Here is a 17,648-nt window from a genome sequence, read left to right as displayed (position 1 = left end):
GCAGTCACAGAAATTAAAGCAGAATTATACTGCTACAACTGAGTAGGATGAAAGGAGCCATGAAACTATGAAGCATGAAGAAGGTGTCAGCTTTTTTGCTGGGGTCCTCTTTTCCCAACACCTCACTGAAGACAATTTTTTTTTCTGAGCAAGATGAATGGCCCATGGTTTGTTTTTGTTTTGTTTTTTCTGGATCACACAACAGTTCAAAAATAAGTACGTATTATGATTCAGGGATGTAAAGAACACCCCTTAATTTCTTTGTCCTAATGGTCAACTACTGTGAGATATTTTTGCCTATATTTCAGGATGTTTTATTGGAGATAAATCACAAAAACACTGCAGAATAAAGTATATTTTGCACAAAAGAAAACAACCTAAATCCTCCTATTAGTCCTAGTCAGTAGGCCTACAAGCTATCCATGAAATAATTGACTCAATAGGTCTACTGTTTTTTGGACTAACCAATAGGATTCCAGCCAATATTTCTGAATGTAACAAACCACTGGAACTACTCCCATAATTTCTGCAAGGAGTGATAAACTTGAAATAATTTATGCTTCATATGTAAACAAAATATGCAAATATTTTTATCCCTATTCTGATCAACTTGTTGAGTTGTGAACAGCACTCAGACACCAGAGAGGGTGAGTTATCCCTCATTCTCCAACTTTGGAAAGTGACCTGGATGGTAGGGTTCACCTTTCTTCCTATTATTACTTTGTTTTTAATAATGTCCACTTTAAAATAGTTATTCCATTTTGTTTCACATTTGAATAAATCCATATTTTAAAGTTGCAGTTAGATTTTTGCTTAGAGAAATAATTCCCTCATGATCACAAGTGAACACAAAGGACCAAACTAAGCGTAGCAGTGGAAGATCTGCTAAGCCATTTTAAAGATGTTACCAGTGTCTGGTTTAGATATAGACTTGGTCATTTTTAGAGTGAATTCATGTACTTAGGTTATACGGGGCTAGCTTTGACTACAGGTGGTTCCAGACAAGACTTTCACACAGCAATTCTCCTGCCTCAGATATGAAAATTTAAAAGTCTAGGCAATCTCTTCTTTTATTAATCACCTGTGTTTTCTTCTCATCTTCCCCCCTTCTTTTTCTTTTCTTCTCTGTTTTTGGTTAACAATTTAAAAAATCCATTAGGGAGGAAAAGATGAAAATGCTACACCGTGGCTTTTGTTCCGTAGTGCTAGGAGCCCTTTCTTCGGAAGCACCCAGAATCAGGACTGAATCACATTGCTTTTGCAAGATTGAAATGTTCAAATATTTAGTTCTGGCCATGGACCAAAACACACTGCAGAAATAATCCAGTTTAAGACCATTTTAACTGCCTTGGCTCAGTACCAGGGAAGTCTGGGAACTGTAGTTTGTTGTGGCACCAGAGCTCTCTGTCAGAGAAGGCTAAATATCTCACAAAGCTACTGTTCCCAGAATTCCCTAGCACTGAACCAGGGCAATTAAAGTGGTCCCAAACTGGATTATTTCTGCAGTGTGTTTTGGCCCAAAATTACCATTATTCTGTAGGTTAATTCCTCTTCCGTGCCAATGTCTGAAAATGAAATTTCTCTTCACCTGTCTTGTTCCTTAAAGACTGACATTTGATGTCACTTATATACAACCTAATCAGCTGACTGGATGTCTGGCTCCACTGCATTTTTTCCCCAGTCTCCTTAAAATTGAATATTAGTTAATTCATATCAACACCTAGAAAAAAAATGACAAAGTTTTTAACCCCTCTTAGAAAACACAGAAGTTTTATTTTGCTTGTTTGTGTGCATTTAAAATATTCAATCACAACTTTTGCTAAGAGTGGTTGCCTTAAATTCTTTGCACCCCTACTCCAAACCAGAGCTTTAAAAAGTTTCTCTTTTCATTGCAGCTCCCATAATCCAACATCCAACATAGCACTAGGGGAGCTAGAAAAAATAACTTGACAAGCTTTGTTGTGATGTATCCTGTTGTAACAGTTATACTTTGCAGTTTTAGTTCAATGATCTAAAGCCATGTCCTATACAGATTAAGCCCATTGAACCAATTGTTGAATGGTAAATCAACATTTTGAGAGCCATTATAGTATAATGGTTTGAATGCTGAACTATGGGAGATCAGGGTTGAAATCTCTGCTCATCCATGGAAACCCATTGGGTGACCTTGGAGAAATCACACTCTCTCAGTCTCAGAGGGAGGCAATGGTGAACCCCCTCTGAAGAACTCTTGCCAAGAAAACCCTGGGATAGGATTGTCATCATTGAGAGTCAACTTGGAGGCACAACAATGAACCAACATGTATGCAAATTCCATTGGTTCTATAGATCCACTTTAACTGAGACTAGCAATTGGATGTAGATCTCTATGCAGTTCTAAATTAAAAATTGTGAATTTTACAATTAAAGATTATAAAGAAATGTATTACTATCACTGTTGGATGACACTCTATAGGTTTTGTCTACTTTTCTGGCTGGGTTCAGAAAATTCTGGGTAGGTCGCAAAGAAAACACAAACTACCAAGCAAAGTGCATTTAAACTACCATGTCTAGGACAGCTTGTATACATTATTACAATGCTTTCATATAAGAAAAGTATGACTAAGAAAAAGGTTATACTAAAGATTATTACATTATAAATTAGTAAAAAGCTTATAGGAAATAGATAAAAAGGTTTTTTCCCCTTCTTCCCACTTTTCGTCATACTTGAACTCAATGCCATCCAATTATATTGATGGATGGATGATGTTTCAGGTCAAACTAGAAAAAAGTACTTCTTTGCACAACACATAATTATCTTTTGGAATTTGATAAGGCAAATAACTGTAGGCTTGATGGTTTGGAAAAAAGGATTTGAGGGATCATGGGTTTATCCATCAGCAGCCATTTGCTACATAAGCTAAAATGATCCTCAATTTTCATAGTCCCTTTACCTGTGGTGAGTATGAACCAGAGAAAGTTGTCTTCATTCAGGCCACCTTAACAGGAAGTATCTGGCTGACTGCTCTTGCAAACAGAATATATGAAAAATCATGAATATAATGATATAAGTAGATTGTACTCAAAAGCATATGCTATAATAAATTATGTAGGTCTTTGTTTCTTCCTTTAGTTTATTTTGCTGCTTCACAGTTGGAAATCATTTTACTGAATTAAAAAAATCTTACTTACTTCCTTTTTCAAACTTTATCTCAGCCTTCAAAATTGCTATGAGGTTTCTCTTTTCACAAGAGTTGGATAAATTGTATAGAAATCTGAAAATGTTAAGTAACCAAGTGCAAGTTAATACCAAATTGCTTGTGAAAATAAACATAGAGATTAGAAATCCTAGTCTGATGTCAGCAATTAAGAACTATGCCAGATATGAGGAAAAGAGAAGATAGTATCATCCATAACTTTGCCTTAACCATATAAATATCAGCCTAGCTTTGTCTGAGGCATCTAGGTCCAAGGCATCTAGACAAGCACCATGAAGATAGTAGGCGTCTTTCTCCTCCTGGGCTTTATAGCTCTTTGCTCAGAGATGACACCTGCTTCTGCTAAACCTGGAAGAGGTAAGTCCCAAAGTACCATCTGAATCAGGATCGATGGATCTGTCTATAGATAATTTTCTCATTTTTTGGGGGGGGGGAAGAATTTTAAACCTCTTTGGATGGTTTATTTTGTTCTGGGTCAATAAAATGGCCCTTGTTTAATCCTAAATACTGTGTCTGGTCTCATTATTTCATGGTTGGTCAGCAATATGAAAGACTACATAAAAAGAAAGCGTTTTCTAGTACAGCACTTGACAAACTGGCCAAAAGCCATAAATCAGTCATTCATTTATTAATACAATATAACATGTAAAAATAAAAGCATAACAGTGATGAGTTTTCTTTCCATCTTACATTTCCTCTATTGTAGGAAAGCCTGGACTCTGCCCCCCTGTTACTTATGTGTGTCTTATGGTCAATCCTCCTAATAAATGTGATCATGACTTTGAATGTAAAGGAGAGAAGAAGTGTTGCGAAGGAACATGTGGGAGAGACTGTGTCCCACCAGTGTTCGGTACAGTATGCAAAACATTTGTGCTATTATAAAAGGGGTTGGGTAATTTCGTGTTTTAGGCACTTAGATACCAGAAAGAAAGAAAGAAAGAAAGAAAGGAAGGAAGGAAGGAAGGAAGGAAGGAAGGAAGGAAGGAAGGCAGACAGACAGACAGACAGACAGACAGACCTCTCCCTTTTATTTTGGTTAAGGCTTGAAACAGGCCTAGAGGAGAGAATTTTTAAACACACCTCAGAAGCTTTCAGAATGTGTTCAGTTTGAATTTGGAGACAAAAGAATTTCAGGGGAGTGGGTATGGATCCATAAAGGTCCATACTGGGGCCCCTGAGGGTTTGTATGCATAAGAAAGGGTTAATAAATAAAATCTGTCTATCAGATATACTGAGTGATTAAAAAAAAAGAATGGTACAAAGTCAAATAAGGACAATTTTACTTTTGCACCATTCTTTTTGAATTGCCTTGTATTAGAATGAATTGGGGAATTTGGAATGAGGGGCTCTATAGACAGCCCCAAAGAGGTGGCTTGTAGCTGCCCCTTTTTACACCGGATCGGAGCCGCAGCCATGTCACATCGCGGCCCAAATATGACCTTTCAAGGGCGCAAAAAGGAGCTGCAAAAAGCAGATCCTTTTTGCACCCTTGAAAGGGTGCCTTAGCCACTGCCGTGTGGCCATATAACACCCCTTTGGCGCTACGTCATCTGGATGCAGTGCTGGAGATGTGCCATGAAGACATGCGCCATCTGGAGTGGCATGTGACATCAGGGCGCCCTGGGGGCAGAGTCAGGTGTGCATTGTCAGGACGCTGTGCCCTGACTCTGCCCCCAGGCCAGCCTTTCAGGCTAATCTGTAAAGGCCCTAAGTTTATTTTATCAAATAAGTGAATTATGTAAGTCTCGCAATCATATGAACCATGATTCTTTAACTTTGAAATGTATATCAACTATAATGAATATAATTCTAAGGAGGATCTTCATCTTTACAGTGGAGACCCTTCCCATCCTTGATAAATCCAATTTGAATCTTCCAGAATAATTTCCTATGATTAACCTTGACTATTTGACTTCAACGTTCTCAATCGTCCACATACCTAGATATTGTATTTCAGAGACATAGCTGTGTTAGTCGGGAGTATCAGTTTGACAAAAGGATCTTGTAGCTCCTTTGATACTATTTTGTATATTAAATACCTTAGATATATATCTATATATATCAATTAGTCCTGTGAGGTAGATAAAAGTCAAATTAGATTGTGTGGATAAAAGCGATTTTATAGTTAGAGATTTCTGAAAACATCCACAAAAATAAAACTATACATGGAATTCTTTTATGATGATTTAAACATGAAACCACACTGTAAGCTGCATACAGTATGCCTGTATAAGTATGCTGTGTGTTCTCTAATAGTAATATCCATTCATTCTATATACATGATAGTAACACTGCAAATACAGTAGGGGACAAACCTGTCTAGTACACCCACTAGCCCAAAAGTTGTTGAAAGCTATTAATTACTAGCTTTGCTGAAGAATTAGAATATATTGTTTGAATCCAGTGTTCAAATTTTAAACATACTGTATTTGCTCTGATTAAATAAACACACCCAACACTTAAAACTCTATTACACTGTATCACATGCTTTTGCAGCATCAAAAAAAAACCAAACAATGCCTTGAATTATGCCCTATTTTAAATTTATGACTTATCGTTATAAATTTTCTTTCACTAACACTTTTCTGCTGTTACTCCAGATGAGAATAAACCCACTGAATCAATTGGATTTACCTATGTATTGACTCAGGATTCAAGCCACTGTGAACTAAATCTGCCTTTTCAGAAATCCTGGCTGGTCTTGGCTTATGTACATATTGTGAATCTTACTGAATCTTTTATTTTGGTGCAAAACTTTCGTCACTCACTAGATCAGCCAGGGTCAATAGATCCTCTTCTCATAGCCTTCACATAGGGCATGGGAATCTATACCAAACTATTCAAAATATTGGTATTCTAGTAATAGTTATTTGTCTTGGTAGCATTTTATTCACTAAATCTTTTCCCCCTTTCATTTAGTTTAAGTTCTCGCTTCACTGATGGACACCCAAGAGCAACACTAAGATTTTTCACTGATTGACACTATCATGGATGGGCATCACCAAGCAGCTGCTCTTTTTTTTCCCCATTGATCTGGATATTTAAAAACAGCATGTCCACTCTGATCACTGAAAGAAGTGCTCTGTGCTGAAGCTGTGATTTCTAAACATTTGATGGTTCTGATATATAATGAACGAAGTTACAAATAAATAAGCATTCCTGATAAAACTAATTTAAGTCTTAAAGTTGATAATACGGTTTGTGAATTTTTATATTCATCTGGCAGTAAATCTCACTAAACTCTTCAATGGGCCTTACTTTGGAGAAGACATAATTCAAATTTTATTGTTACTTTACCCTATTCTTGTGGCAGAGAGTGAAAAGCCTCATGTTTTTTTGCCTCATTTGAGAGACTTTTATGAATTATCACAAAGTATCCATATTTGTGATATTAATTTTTTCCCAATTGCTCAAGTACTTTTTGCACAAAATATTGTTGCTGTGTAATTGCATGGACTTGTGACAAATTTAAGCGCTGAATAGGTTGTTGACATCTTTTTAAAATCAACAATACTGTCCTTTTCTGCTTGTTTGTGTGTCTTCGCTTTGCTAAAAGAGACAGGAAGAGACTACATTTGTGTAGAGGTTTCTTGGGGAAATTGCAAGGAAGTTTGCAGAAAAAAAGTACTTTTCATTTTGCTCGCATGACAGAGATTGTGCAATTGGTCATTTTTTTTACATCAGGAGTTTTGATGTGTCATTAAAAGTAAAAAAGAATAGCAAAAGATTATTTACATCACTATTAATTGTCATTCTTACTTCTCTCACCAAAAGATAGAGTTTCTTTATATGACAATGGATTGGTCATGGGTGGGTTGCATGGGAATGTCTGGGTTTTTATTCTGGTTTAACCTGTCTAACTGGAAACACTTAAAGCTCCATGAATAGTTACCAATAAACAATTTTGTCCATCACTTGTGAGTTTCTTGCTTCTTAAACAAATTCGCTAGTACAATCTGTACTGTATGTAGCAAAAAGCTGCTTCTAAACTCTTTCTTATTTATCAGTAACTGTTTATAGCCACTGGAGAAGAACAGGTGAGAATCTGCCACCAGCAAAACTTGAGACAGTTATCTGGTGTTCCTTGCCTACCAATCTTTCTTTGCCCATAACAGTATAATCCCAAGGATGCTCTATCACTGATGGATGTGCAAGATAAATAAGAAAATATTTTCTATAGATGGAGAAGAACTAGTTTCAATAGAAATTTTTAGGCTGGAAGACTAACATTTCAAGAACATCAAACTGGCTATTTATAATCTCTACCTACTATTTGTCTGGCTACATTTTATTATACTCTAAAGTAAGCAGGCCCTTTCACACCACACAATTACAGCACTATGGAATTTATCACACTAGCGAGATTCCACAGGAAAACGGGAATTAAACGAGATTTAACCCCCCCACACCCCCCCAGAAATGCCCAAAGTTTATCACACGACGTCGCAGTTAATGTGAAATAACACAAAGTTAATCTGAACACAAAGCAGAGAAAACTGGCAGCTTTTTACTTTCAGAACAACCCCAAATTTTAAAAGCTGCTGTTTTTCTCTGATTTGCGTCTGGATTAATGCATTATTTCACCTGGGCAGTTCCCTAGTATGATAAACTAACCGAATTTGCAAGTTTGGTTTACATGTGAATTTACAGTGGTGCCTCGGGTTACGAAATTAATTCGTTCCGCCGCGGCGTTCGTAACCCGATTTTTTTCGTAACCCGAAAAAGCCATAGGCGCTAGCGCTGGAAAGCCGCGTTTCGTGCGAAAAAGCGCCGAAAAGCACCAAAAAATTTTTTCGTAAGCCGAAAAAAAAAAACGTAACCCGGAACAGTTTTTTCCTATGGGATTTTTTCGTATCCCGGAAATTTCGTAAGGCGGTGCTTTCGTATCCCAGGGTACCACTGTACTTTAAATTGTGTTTAATTCCTGTTTTCCCGTGGGATCTCCCCTAGTGTGATAAAGGCCAATGACTGTTATGGCTGCATCCTATGGAATCCTGGTGTTTCTAGTTTGGTGAGGTGCTAGACCTTGCTGGCTGAGAATTCTAAATACCCCTCCCTAAACTGTAAATCCCAGGATTCCATAGCATGTTGCCATGACAGTTGAAGCACTGAATCAAAGCACTATAACTTTGCCCAGGAGACTGAAGCAACAGAAGGGCCAAGTCTAAATGGATCAGGTCAGAGACATCCTCTTCCACCATTTCTTTGATTATGATAAAATACAGATATGCCCACGGAAAGGTTTCTGAAGGATGTCAAATATATCTTTTCTGGAAGGCATTTTACTTCAATATTTTGTGTTTGTAGTGGGTTTTCTGGGTTTTTTTTGGGGGGGGGTCTTCTTTTCTTTCGTTCGTTCATTTTTTTTCTTTTTCTTTTTCTTTTTGGAAAGACTGCTTGGGCTGTTATAGTGTGGTCTAGAGTCCTACAGAGCACGCAGTGATCCCTGAAATTGCAGCATCAACATTTCCAGGAGGCAATTACCCTTTCCTTTCAAAAAAGCAACATGTATCTTGGACAGGAAAGCAAGAAGCTGGCCTGAATCCTATTGGTTAGGCCCAATTTGACTAGATCCATTGAATCAATTGTTAAGTGGTCAGTCAACATGAAGCTAAATCCCATGGATTCTATGGTTCAACTCTAGTTGAGATGAGCAACTGGATTCAAGCCAATATTGCTTTTCAGGGGTAGGATTGGCAGCTGCAGTCCCCCCTTGAGATTGGGGGGGACCTTCGGAAAGGGCTATCCCAGATGTCTTGGAAAGAGGGAAGATTTCCAGTCTACAAAAGAAAAAAGAAAAAGAAAGGAAACTGAAATGGGAATGGATTCATGAAAGGGAAAAGATTAATATCCTTCTGCGTCGCTAGTTCCAGTTACATGCCTAGTAACAGTGACATCATCTAATACAATAACAGAATAAAAGGATCAAACAACAACAAAAAATTATCCAATAAAAAAGGAGGAAGGGAGGGGGAGAAAAATGTGCCAAGCTCTCTTTGTGTGAATTAATCTCATTTTATTACTTTGACTGAGAACAAATGCTCTGTAATGACTATAGTGTGAGTGTGAATGGTGCCTCTGATATATCTTCTGTTAATATCACTGCTCTCAGAAATTATAGTCCCTGTGATACTTCAGTAATGTGTTCAAGATTTTTTAAGGAAAGCGATAATATGACTCATAACTGCAACTGTGAATGGTTTTGAATTGTTAACATTTATTTAGAATTTTGCCTGGATCTTCTGCCAAGCTACTAGGAGGAACTAATAAATCCCCCCCTCCCACTCATCACAACAAGGGCAAAGAAATAATACAATTCTGAGAATACTAAAGAAGTGTGTAGTTTGGATTATGCCAGAATTTGAGCCAGTAGAGGGAGCCAGTGTACTGTTTTCCGGGGCATGGTTACTTCAGGCACATACCAAAGAATTAATTTACCCTGAAAAAAGCAAAGAAAAAACATTGTCAGCAATTAAGCGTCTTGATAATTCCTTCTCATCCATCTTCTAAATTCAGTTCATATCCAACCTTTTTGCATTGTGACTTTGTCTGTCTCTCTATGGCCCCATTCCCAATGGGGAAAAAAAGCGGCTTACATTGCTGCAAACATTAGAAGGAACATCTTGAAGATAAGAGCGGTTTGACAATGGAACCGATTACCTAGGGAATTTGTCTTTAAGCACCAGCCACAACTCCTTGCCTGAGACCTTTGAGAGCTACTGTTAGTCAGAGATTAGAATAATGCTGGTCTAGATAGGCCTTAACTTTGGTTCAGCATGGCCCATCTTATGTTCTCATCTCTGCCATCATAGTTCTGGTATCTTACCTTGGATGCATGTACACTGTAGAAAAAATATGAAAAAATAGCTACCATGCCTAATACAAGATGTGTAATGATGTAAAAGAGAAATTACAATACAGTAGGGAGTAAATGCATGAGAGGATGGAGGCCAGAATTAAGATCTAGCAGAAAAGGCATGTGACAGTACTTTCTTGAACATGTTGTACCTAGAGGAGAGATTCAGAAGACAGTTAATATCTGATTTGCATAGTTATTGTACAAAAATGTTGAGAAAAGGAAGTAGATTGCCTCCACACTACAAGCAGGAAAAACTTGAAGAACAGTCAATATATATGGTATAATCAATGGTTAGGATCTACTGGAATGCTTCCTCCCCCCCCCCCTCCTTAAAGTTTTAATAGTCACTCAGAGGCGTAGTATCTAGTTTCATAATAGGATTGTGACACTATAGGACTTCTTGCTTTCTTCTGCAGAATCGGGGGGAAAGACTAAAAACAAGGACAATTAGATATATAGGTACCAATGAACCAATAGACCTTTGTCTGGATTGATATCAACCAAGCCTGGACAACACCTCCAGGGATATAAATTTTCATGTTTTTCATACTTACATGAACAATTCAACTAGTATTTGCCTGCTAGAGGAGAACAGAAAGATTTTTGTACAATTCCTGATCCCCTTTCCCACCTTGCACAGGCAGGCACAGAAGTACTTGTGGCTTTTCTGTGCTTAAAAGCACACCTCTGTTCAAAAACTGTGTTCCTTATGCTTGGAACAGTGTTTCCTGAACAGGAAGCATGTACTACACCGAAGTAGTACAGTACCTATTTATCTACTTGCACTTTTGCATCCTTTCAAACTGCTAGGTTGGCAGAAGCTGGGACTAGTGACGGTAGCTCACTCCATCACACAGCACTTGGGCCTCAAATTGCCAATCTCAAAGTCAGCATCTTAAAATGAATAATAACAATCATTATTTCTACATCTAAATACAATTTCTGCATGCCCGTGGTAGGTAGTATATTTCCCCTTGAAGAACCAATAACTCCAGATGAAGCACATACCTCCTTTAACTCTTCTTAATCATACACAGACAAGATCCTACATCCATGCAAACCTAGGGAGTTCCTTCAGGGTGCTATTTCCACTCCATGCTGAACACTGATTTCTGGTAGTGGACTGTGCCTCCCTGGCCATTCAGTGTCTGGAATGAGTAAGCAGAAGATCTGGAAAGGTGACAATTACTTTTCTTTCTGGGCTTCAGACAGAAATTAAATTTTAATTAAATTAAATTTTAATTTTAAAAAATATATTTAAAATTTAAAACATGTTTTATTCTTTTTAAATTTAAAAGCATCACTTCTTACCAAATTTTCACTTTAACTACATGAAACTATGTACATATAAATTTATTCAGGCAGTGCATATTATATTGTAATTTAAAGGTATAATTTTAATTTTGCTAGTTGTTTATGTCACAACTATTGCCATTGCATTCAGTGATATACAGGAATTATGATTCATAAGTACCATTAGTACAAAAAACTTTACTAAGGATTCTGTACGGTGTGGTATTGGAAGAGAACAATGGGGTGGTGCACTGGATGACACCAATCCTAATGATGCCACTGCACACAGATTTATACTTCACTTTGTCTGGTACTATAACAGTAACAGTGTTGGCATTGGGTGAATTTCACATGGGAAAGAACTCCACAAAGAGGGAGCCATTACCATCAAGAGCTTTCTTTCTTTCTTTCTTTCTTTCTGGTAACCAACTGACTTAAATGATATAACAGAGAGCCTGGGGAGGGAAAGTTACTTCAACCCATAGTCAGAATGATATGGAAACAAACATTTCTTCAGATGCCTGGTTCTACTTTCTCAGTCTTCAAATTGGGTTTTCATAAGAACTGGTTATGATGTACAGAAACCTGAAAGTATTCAAAGATATAGCCCTGTTAGTCTGTAGAATCAGTATGTAGAGAGATCTTGTAGCATCTTTGAGACGTACTGAAAGAAAGAAATTGGCAGCATGAGCTTTTGTAGACTTCAGTCATCTGAGGAAGTAGACTGAAGTCTACAAAAGCTCATGCTGCCAATTTCTTTCTTTCAATTAGGACCTTATCACACAGAGGGACTTACATTGCCAAAATGTTGCTGAACTGTTGCAGAAGTACAAAGGCGGGGTCATCCATCACACTTCTAAAATGTAATTGAGGCTTCTCGCTTTTCTACTGTGCACAGAGAAGCCATTTTTTGAATAACAGGATATTTTGTTATTTAAAAAATGGCTTCTCTTGGCTTCTCCACACACACTTTGTCGATGGAAGGAAAGCGGGAAGCCTCAATTACATTTTAGAAGCGAGCGATGATCCCACATTCACGCTTCTGCAACAGTTCAGCAATGTTTTGGCAACGTAAGTCCCTCTGTGTAATAAGAACCTAAGTCTGAAAGACGCTACAAGAAACCTGAAAATGTTAACTATCCATTGTCAGTTATGGACAAATTGTTGCAGTGTCTATTTTCAAGTTACCAGTTAGAGTGAAAATATGACACAACATCAATAAAAATAAAAATGCTAAGTATGAGGATAGGGTAAGATAATATCATCTCATAACATACTGATATCAATATAAATACCACTCTAGCTCATATTAAAGCTTCAAGATCTGGTTTCTGCCACATCATGAAGACACTGAGAGTTTTTCTCCTTATTGGCTTTCTAGTCCTTTGGTCAGAGATGACTCCTACATCCGCTACAATAATAATTGTACCACCTGATGGTAAGTCCCCAAAGTGCCTTCTGAAGAACAACAAACAAAGCCATTTTGCTTTTTCCCATACTCAACATCTTTAAGGTTTCAGGTTTATGAAGAAGTTTGTGAATGTTGTTTCAGCTGTCAGTTTTTCTTTCTCCTATACTTTAATTTTTAAAATTTAAACTTTTGCTGTGAAAGGGTGAAGGCATGTATCAGCTCATAATCTTATAAAATATGGATTGAAGGAGAAATGCGTGCTCTGGTTGGGATCATTTTAAATTGTTTTAACTAGTTTTAAATTGCCTGATTTTAAGGGCTAAATGGTTTAATATATTTTTAGCCTTTTAAATTTATTATTTTTATTTATTATATGCCACCTGGGACCCTTGAATGAAGGGTAGGATATAAATATTTAAATATTAATTAATTTAAAAAGCAAACAAGGTGGGTTTTAGATGAAATACATTCCTGCTATAGTCTATTTGCAAAGCATTTAAAAATAATTTTTACTTTTCTTAGTTTTTTCTTCATAAAAATACGTAGCTTGATGATGTTTGGGATGGTGATGATAAGTTAAGTGATATGTCTATGATTTAGTTTCAGATTTCAAAGCTCACTCAGTTTAATGTCATTGCCTTCAATTCCCTGGTAAACCAGGATGCTAAGTATTTTACAGGGCATAATAGGATGATCACATCAATAACCCATTCTGTCTCATCGTTTTGGCTAAGCAGCTATGTAAGTGAAAGGATTTCAAAAATAAACAGTGATAGAGCAACCTGATGGACTCACCACTTCTGCAAAGGGAAATAGAAGCTACCAATTCAAACCTCCTAAAAAAGTGGTGACTATAATGACATGAGCATTCACAATGCCTCCCTCTATTCCTTCCAACCAGAAACCCTCGATTAAGGAGACGTCCTGCTCACTCCTAACATCTGTAGGAGCATGAAGGTCTGAATTCCCCCCTTTTGCCTCCTCCCATAATACCCCCAAGTATCCCATGCACTCTCAAACATCCTTAAATGGCTATCACAGTGGCATTGATTCCTACAACTGCTCTTACTGCCTCTTTGACTGAAATCACAACACAGAGAGGCTATTCTTTCTTTACATGACACCATTTTCTGTCTTTTACTCTTCTTCTATTGTCCTCCTTTGATTTTACACTTGCAGTTCTCTAGAGGTGTGGATGACAACAACATTATAACTGATTCAGTACCACCTCTAAACCTTTTTGCTTACCAAAATATTTTAACTTTTCCCTTTTGTCTGTTTTCTTATATCTGGTTGATGATGAAGATAAAGTGCTGGTGATGACCTGTAAAGCCCTATATGGATTGGGCACAGGCTGTTTGAAGGACCGTCTGGAAACCCACTGGGTGACCTTGGGCAAGTCGCATACTCTCAGCCCCAGAAAACCCTTTAATAGGTTCGCCTTAGAGTCATCATAAGTCATAAACAACTTGAAGGCAAACAGTAGCAATAACATCTCCCTTTATGAGCCCATTAGAGCCTTAAAATAATCTGGAAAGGATCTTCGTTCTGTCCCTCCAACTTTTCAAGCTTGTTTGGTGTGAACAAGGGAGAAGGTCTCTTTAACAGTTGTTCCCAGACTTTGGAATTCCTTCCCCAGGGAAGTCAGAATGGCCCCATCCTTCCTCACCTTCCGTCAGCAAATTAAACATTCATATACCACCAGGCTTTTAGAAATTGAGGGCTGTGTCCACAATGCAACAATAATCCAGATTCACAAGACTTTAACTTTTGTGGCTTAATGCAATGAAATTCTGGGAACTGTAATTTTATGAGACATTTAGCCTTCTCTGTCAGAGAGCTCTGGTACGCCACCAAACTACAGTTCCCAGAATTCCATAGTATTGAGCCATGACAGTTAAAGTAGTGTCACTCTGGATTATTTTTGCAATGCAGATACAGTCTAGGATGGGCTTTCAATGCTGTTTTTAAGGTTTGTATGGGAAATGGCTTGAAGGCACATAACAACAAACAACAAATTTAGTCTTTTAATAAATGTTAATATTTTTATATTTAATCTTTTAACTTTATAAATTATTCAATTGTTTTAAAATTACTTTTATATTTCTACCTTTCTTGAAGCTTTTGTATCATCTTAATCTGTATTGTTTTTTGTGGGTTTTTCGGGCTATGTGGCCATGTTCTAGCAGAGTTTCTTCCTGACATTTCGCCAGCATCTGTGGCTGACATCTTCAGAGAATGCTTTGCCTGGAAAAATTGGATGCATATATACTGTGTGAGCCTGGGAATGCAGGAGTGATTTGCATGTGTATTGTTCTGTGTTGATGGCTGGCCTCAGCCTGGGAGGCTAATGCAAATGAGGATTTGTATTGTTTTATATATGTAGTTAGCTGCCTTGATTCTCATTGTTGAGAGAAAGGTGGAAACTAAATGAATAAAACGCTGCTGTTGTTGTTGCTGATGATGATGAAAATTATGACACAGAGAAGGATACCATATTTTGGAAGAAGTTATTGCTTATATTATAATTACTGTTTGAACTCATATAAATACATGAATAAATATTCACAAATGTTATCTCAGTTGAATGTGTGGATTCATGTCAGGGATGGAAACTTGTTGTGGGGCTGCAGAAATTATTGGGCTGCAGTTCCCCTGAGCTCTAGCCACCATATCCCATGATGTACTGTGAAGGTATGAGTTGCAATCTACCAACATACAATCTTACAACTCATGATCCTGGGATTATGATTATGGGATTTACAATCTAGGAAAGAATGGTCAAAGGCAAGCAATCCATTTTATACAGCACTTGGCAAACTGAAATAAGAAGCGGAAGCATAATGACTATGAATTTGTATTTCATTTCACATTTTCTTTGTTATAGGGAGATGCCCATCTGTTGCTCTGAAGTGTCTCATCAATCCTTTTAATACATGTAATAATGATTATGACTGTCCAGAAGGGAAGAAGTGCTGTGAAGTGATATGCGGAAGAAGATGTGTCTAACCAATATTTGGTAATACTCCCCACAAATGACTGCATTATAATGCAAACGGGCAAGTTTTTCCTTATAATGCTTGTGGTTTGGGAGCTGTATCTGCAAGGATAGCAAGTTGGAAAATTGGGAGTGGTGTGGATTCTTTCTGATGCTGGATGCTCAAAATCTGAAGGTTGCTAACTAGGAATGAGGTCAAAGATGAAAGTGCAAAGGCATGATTAATGTTGAACATAAAGAAAACAAAAATAATGACCACAGAAGAAATACATAAATTCAATCTAGACAATGAGAAATAGTCAAAAGAATTCCCATAGCTAGGTAACACTGACCAGCGTGCTGAGTGCAGGTAAGAAATAAAAAGAAGACTAGGAATGAGTAGGGCAGCTATGAAAGAACTAGAAAAGATCATGAAGAGTAAAGATAAACAAATGAGCACTAAAGTCAGAATCGTTCAGGCCATTATATTCCCCATCGCAATATTACAGATGCGAGAGTTAGACAGTAAACGAAGCACACAGAAAATCAATGCATTTGAGATGTAGTGATGGAGAAAAGTGCTGAGGATACCATGGACAGCCAAAAAGACAAACAAATGGGTCCTTGAACAAATCAAACCAGAAATCTCCTTGGAGGCCAAGATGATCAAATTGAGGCTGTTCTATTTTGGACACATAAAGAGAAAGCATGGATCACTAGAAAAACCAATAACAGGAAAGGTAGATGGTAGAAGAAGGTGAGGAAGACCACATGCCAGATGGATGGACTCAATCGGGGGAAGGGGCTCACAGGCAGAGCAGTAGAAAATAGGGAGTTGTGGAGGTATGTCTTCTACCATGAGTTGGAGTTAACTCGAGCGTAGCTAACAACAAACAACAACAATAATAAGGATTTATTTATAGCCTGCCCAATCACGTAGAATCAGGGTAGTGTGTCCCATTCCCCCTCCCCCCATTCTATTAGAAAATGAAATCTCTTGACAATACAGAAAAGATTCTCAAAGTTGTACTATTCCATGTGAATGACAAAGTATTTTATGTGCTGTAGCAACTAAAGGCAATAACTCCACCTACTGTAGCTTTCCTTTAGGGGAGGGAACTAAAAACCACAACAAACAATGCAGAATCTGAATAACTTTCCTAATGTAATAACTGTTATTTGTGTTAGTAACATTTAATCTAGTAAATCTTTCTTCCTTTTCCATAAGAATAAATCCTTACTTTACTGGTGGATGTCTAGCAACATCAGCAATACCTGGCATGAAGTTTTCACCTATGGACATTCTCATGATTGGGAATTACCCCGTCGTCTGTCTACTCAACTTGCACCTGAGAATCCACCTGAAATATTCATAGCTCTCTTTTAAAAAAATGTATCCATTGTAATCATTATGAAGAATTCCTTTGTAGTCAGCACTGTGGTCTCTAAGTATCTGATTATCTTAGTTTGTCTAAGCATTATACTCAAGTCTTTATCTTCCAGCTAAATTGACATTACCTATTAAATTAATTCACTATATTCTGCTGATGTATCATCATGAAAAGCAAAGGACATAATATAATATTCTAGAAGAAGCCAAGGCTAAGCTGATTCTTTTATGTCTACATCTTTACGGGAAAGCAGAGTCCTCATTTGCCTCTTCCTAAACTGGGCTTTGAAATGGTTGTCATTTTTATGTTGGATTGCAGAGGCTTTTACTGAAAATCAGCCATTATATATATGCACATGAATAACATATGTTTTAACCTCCATTCCCAGTGTGAAATGCACTCTGTAGTCTCACAATTGCATTTCTTCTAATGATTTACTTCTATGGTAACGATGTACAGAAGTCCTATATTCTCCTTTAAACCCTTCAGTGGGACTCACTTCTCAATAAAGATCTAGTGA

At 37.4% G+C, this 17,648-nt stretch overlaps 1 protein-coding gene across 1 annotated transcript in view; it reads right to left on the bottom strand.

Annotated features, from left to right (window-relative positions):
* The window catches only part of RBPJL (recombination signal binding protein for immunoglobulin kappa J region like), a 233,698-nt gene that overhangs the window by 142,013 nt on the left and 74,037 nt on the right, over positions 1-17,648 (bottom strand). The window lies entirely within an intron of this gene.

The sequence above is a fragment of the Sceloporus undulatus genome, chromosome 4 (genome assembly GCF_019175285.1).
Source record: "Sceloporus undulatus isolate JIND9_A2432 ecotype Alabama chromosome 4, SceUnd_v1.1, whole genome shotgun sequence".
NCBI classification, from domain to species: domain Eukaryota; kingdom Metazoa; phylum Chordata; class Lepidosauria; order Squamata; family Phrynosomatidae; genus Sceloporus; species Sceloporus undulatus.
This window is presented reverse-complemented; position numbering and strand designations above follow the sequence as displayed.